General features: G+C 42.2%; 1 non-coding gene across 1 annotated transcript; it reads right to left on the minus strand.

Moving 5' to 3' along the window:
* Window positions 1-826: 826 nt before the first annotated feature.
* LOC130972177 (small nucleolar RNA R71) lies at window positions 827-933 on the minus strand. Its single transcript, XR_009083371.1, has one exon. It is a non-coding gene; the product is annotated as a small nucleolar RNA R71 (small nucleolar RNA).
* Window positions 934-5,427: the final 4,494 nt, after the last annotated feature.

Consider the following 5,427-nt stretch of genomic DNA (forward strand, 5'->3'; position numbering starts at 1 on the left):
AAATCACTTGATTTCTCTTGCACTTCAATTTTCGAAAATTATCAATCAAATTTTCAAAATGTTTTCAAAATCTTTTAATTGAATTTTCGAAATTCTCTTCCCTCCTTCCCACATCCTTCTATTTATGGAGTACCACTCCTTCTAATGCACAATTCGAACCTTATCTAATTAAAGTTCGAATTCTCCTTCTCCTTCTTCTTTCTATTTCTCTTTTCCTCTGACACTTCAAGGAATCTCTATACTGTGACATAGAGGATTCCATATTTTCTTGTTCTCTTCTCTTTCATATGAGCAGGAGCAGAGACAAAGGCATTCTTGTGAAGCTGACCCTGAACCTGAGAGAACCTTGAAGCGAAAGCTAAGAGAAGCCAAAGCACAACTCTCTTAGAGGACCTGACCGAATTCTTCAAAGAAGAAGAACCCATGGCAGCCGAAAACAACAACAATGCCAACAATGCAAGGAAGGTGCTGGGTGACTTCACTGCACCTACTCCCGACTTCTATGGAGAAGCATCTCTATCCCTGCCATTGGAGCAAACAACTTTGAGCTTAAGCCTCAATTAGTTTCTCTAATGCAACAGAATTGCAAGTTCCATGGACTTCCAATGGAAGATCCTCATCAGTTTTTAGCTGAATTCTTGCAAATCTGTGACACAGTCAAGACTAATGGGGTTAACCCTGAGGTCTATAGACTGATGCTATTCCCTTTTGCTGTAAGAGACAAAGCTAGAATATGGTTGGATTCTCAACCTAAAGAAAGCCTGGACTCTTGGGAAAGCTAGTCAATGCCTTCTTGGCAAAGTTCTTTCCACCACAAAGATGGAGTAAGCTTAGAGTGGAAGTCCAAACCTTCAGACAGAAGGATGGAGAATCCCTCTATGAAGCTTGGGAAAGATACAAAAATTAATCAGAAGATGTCCTTCAGACATGCTTTCTGAATGGAGCATCATAGGTATTTTCTATGATGGTCTCTCTGAACTATCTAAGATGTCCTTGGATAGCTCTGCTGGAGGATCTCTTCATCTGAAGAAGACGCCTGCAGAAGCTCAAGAATTGATTGAAATGGTTGCAAATAACCAATTCATGTACACTTCTGAAAGGAATCCTGTGAACAATGGGACTAGTCAGAAGAAAGGAGTTCTTGAGATTGACACTCTGAATGCCATATTGGCTCAGAACAAGATATTGACTCAACAAGTCAATTTGATTTCTCAAAGTCTGTCTGGAATGCAAAATGCACCAAACAGTACTAAGGATGCTTCATCTGAGGAAGAAGCTTATGATCCTGAGAACCCTTCCATGGAAGAGGTGAATTACCTAGGAGAACCCTATGGAAATACCTACAATTCTTCATGGAGAAATCACCCAAATCTCTCATGGAAGAATCAAGAGAGACCTCAACAAGGTTTCAATAACAATAATGGTGGAAGAAACAGGTTTAGCAATGGCAAGCCTTTTCCATCATCTTCTCAGCAACAGACAGAGAGTTCTAAGCAGAATACTTCTGACTTAGCAACAATGGTCTCTGATCTAATAAAGACCACTCAAAGTTTCATGAATGAAACAAAGTCCTCCATCAGAAATTTGGAAGGACAAGTGGGTCAGCTGAGCAAGAAAGTTACTGAACTCCCTCCTAGTACTCTCCCAAGTAATACAGAAGAAAATCCAAAAGGAGAGTGCAAGGCCATCAACATGGCCGAATATGGAGAGGAAAGAGAGGAAGAGGACGCCACTGAGAAAGACCTCAGTGGGCGTGCACCACTCTCCTCTGAGTTCCTCAATGAGGAACCTTGGGAATCTGAGGCTCAAAATGAGACCATAGAGATTCCATTGGACTTACTCCTGCCATTCATGAGCTCTGATGAGTATTCTTCCTCTGAAGAGGATGAGTATGTCACTGAGGAGCAAGTTGCTAAATACCTTGGAGCAATCATGAAACTAAATGACAAGTTATTTGGAAATGAGACTTGGGAGGATGAACCTCCCTTGCTCACCAAAGAACTGGATGACTTGTCTAGGCAGAAACTGCCTCAAAAGAGGCAGGATCCTGGGAAGTTTTCTATACCTTGTACCATAGGCACCATGACCTTCAAGAAGGCCTTGTGTGACTTAGGGTCAAGTGTGAACCTCATGCCCCTCTCTGTAATGGAGAAATTAGGGATCCTTGAGGTGCAAGCTGCAAAGATCTCACTAGAGATGGCAGACAACTCAAGAAAACAAGCCCATGGACTTGTAGAGGATGTTCTGGTTAAAGTTGAAGACCAGTACATTCCTGCTGATTTCATAGTCCTAGAGACTGGGAAGTGCATAGATGAATCCATCATCCTTGGCAGACCCTTCCTAGCCACAGCAAAGGCTGTGATTGATGTTGACAGAGGAGAGTTAATCATTCAAGTGAATGAAAAGTCCTTGGTGTTTAAGGCCCAAGGATATCCCTCTGTCATCATGGAGAGGAAGCATGAAGAGCTTCTCTCAAAACAGAGCCAAACAAAGCCCACACAGTCAAACTCTAAGTTTGGTGTTGGGAGGCCACAACCAAACTCTAAGTTTGGTGTTGAAACCCCACATTCAAACTCTAAGTTTGGTGTTGGGAGGTTTCAACACGGTTCTGAGCATTTCTGAGGCTCCATGAGAGCCCTCTGTCAAGCTAATGACATTAAAGAAGCGCTTGTTGGGAGGCAACCCAATGTTTTATAATTAATTATTTTCTTTTGTTATTTTATCTTTTTTGTAGGTTGATGATCATAAGAAGTCACAAAAACAATGAAAAAAGCAAAAACAGAATGAAAAACAGGAAGAAAAACAGCACACCCTGGAAGAGAAGAAGCTGGCGTTCAAACGCCAGTAATGCTAGCTGTTGGGCGTTTAACGCCCAGTCTGGCACCATTCTGGGCGTTTAACGCCAGAAAGGGGCACCAGACTGGCGTTAAACGCCAGTAAAGGGCAAGAACCTGGCGTTAAACGCCAGGAATGGGCATCAGCCCGGCGTTTAACGCCAGAAATGGCTCAAAACGTGATTTTGAGCAACATTTGGTGCAGGGATGACTTTTCCTTGACACCACAGGATCTGTGGACCCCACAGGACCCCACCATCACTCTCTCTCTTCTTCCCCCATTCACCAATCACCTCAACACCTCTTCCCCAAAAACCCCTCACCTATCAAATCCCATCTTTCTCTTCACCACTCACATCCATCCTTCATAAAACCCCACCAACCTCACCCTTCAAATTCAAACCACTTTCCCTCCCAAACCCACCCATAATGGCCGAACCATTTACCCCCCTCTCTCCTATAAATACCCTTCTTCAACTCTTCATTTTCACACAACCTAAACCCCCTTTCTTACCCTTCTTGGCCGAATACACCACCATCTCCCTCTTCTTCATTTCTTCTTATTCTACTCCCTTCTTTCTTCTTTTGCTCGAGGACGAGCAAACATTTTAAGTTTGGTGTGGTAAAAGCGTTGCTTTTTCGTTTTTCCATAACCATTTATGGCATCCAAGGCCGGAGAAACCTCTAGAAAGAGGAAAGGGAAGGCAAAAGCTTCCACCTCCGAGTCATGGGAGATGGATAGATTCCTCTCAAGGGTGCATCAAGACCACTTCTATGAAGTTGTGGCCTTGAAGAAGGTAATCTCCGAGGTTCCCTTTTCACTCAAAAAGGGTGAATATCCGGAGATCCGCTATGAGATCCGAAGAAGAGGTTGGGAAGTTCTTACCAACCCCATTCAACAAGTCGGAATCTTGATGGTTCAAGAGTTCTATGCCAATGCATGGATCACAAAGAACCATGACCAAAGTGTGAACCCGAATCCAAAAAATTATCTCACTATGGTTCGGGGGAAATACTTGGATTTTAGTCCGGAGAGTGTGAGGGTGGCATTCAACTTGCCTATGATGCAAGGAGATGAGCATCCTTACACTAGAAGGGTCAACTTTGATCAAAGGTTGGACCAAGTCCTCACAGTCATATGTGAAGAGGGCGCACAATGGAAGCAAGATTCAAGAGGGAAGCCGGTCCAATTGAGAAGGCATGACCTCAAGCCCGTGGCTAGAGGATGGTTAGAGTTCATACAACGCTCAATCATCCCCACTAGCAACCGGTCCGAAGTTACCATAGACCGGGCCATCATGATCCATAGTATCATGATTGGAGAAGAAATAGAGGTTCATGAGGTTATAGCCCAAGAACTCTATAAGGTGGCGGACAAGACCTCCACCTTGGCAAGGTTAGCCTTTCCTCATCTCATTTGTCACCTCTGTTATTTAGTTGGAGTTGACATAGAGGGAGACATTCCCATTGATGAGGACAAGCCCATCACCAAGAAAAGGATGGAGTACACAAGAAATCTCACTCATCATGAGATCCCTGAGATTCCTCAAGGGATGAATTTTCCTCCACAAAACTATTGGGAGCAACTAAACACCTCCCTAGGAGAACTAAGTTCCAACATGGGACAACTGAGGGTGGAGCATCAAGAACACTCCGTCATCCTTCATGAAATTAGAGAAGATCAAAGAATCATGAGGGAGGAGCAACAAAGACAAGGAAGAGACATTGAGGAGCTCAAGCACTCCATAGGATCTTGAAGAGCAAGAAAGAGCCGCCATCACTAAGGTGGACCCGTTCTTTGATTTCCTTGTTATTGTTCTTCTGTTTTTCGAATTTTAATGCTTATGTTTATCCATGTTTGTGTCTTATGATCATTAGTGTCTTAGTGTCTATGCCTTAAAGTTATGAATGTCCTATGAATCCATCACCTTTCTTCAATAAAAACGTGCCTAATTGATAAAAGAAAGAATTGCATGAATTTTGAATTTTATAATAGTTAATTATTTTGATGTGGTGGCAATGTTTTTGTTCTCTGAATGTATGCTTAAACAGTGCATATGTCTTTTGAATTTGTGGTTCATGAATGTTGGCTCTTGAAAGAATGATGAAAAAGGAGACATGTTACTGAGGATCTGAAAAATCAATAAAATGATTCTTGAAGCAAGAAAAAGCATTTCAAAAAAAAAACGAAAAAAAAAAAGAAAAAACAAAGAGAAAGAGAAAAAAAAGAAAAAAGAGAGGAATAAGAGTTGTGATCCAAGGCAATAAGAGTGTGCTTAAGAACCCTGGACACCTCTAATTGGGGACTTTAGCAAAGCTGAGTCACAATCTGAAAAGGTTCACCCAATTATGTGTCTGTGGCATGTATGTATCCGGTGGTAATACTGGAAGACAGAGTGCTTTGGGCCACAGCCAAGACTCAATAAATAGCTATGTTCAAGAATCATCATACTTTACTAAGAGAATCATTAACACTATCTGGATTCTAAGTTCCTAAAGAAGCCAACCATTCTGGATTTCAAGGGATAGAGTGAGATGCCAAAACTGTTCGGAGGCAAAAAGTTAAAAACCCCGCTCATCTGATTAATACTGA

Source organism: Arachis stenosperma, chromosome 3, assembly GCF_014773155.1.
Source record: "Arachis stenosperma cultivar V10309 chromosome 3, arast.V10309.gnm1.PFL2, whole genome shotgun sequence".
Taxonomy (NCBI): domain Eukaryota; kingdom Viridiplantae; phylum Streptophyta; class Magnoliopsida; order Fabales; family Fabaceae; genus Arachis; species Arachis stenosperma.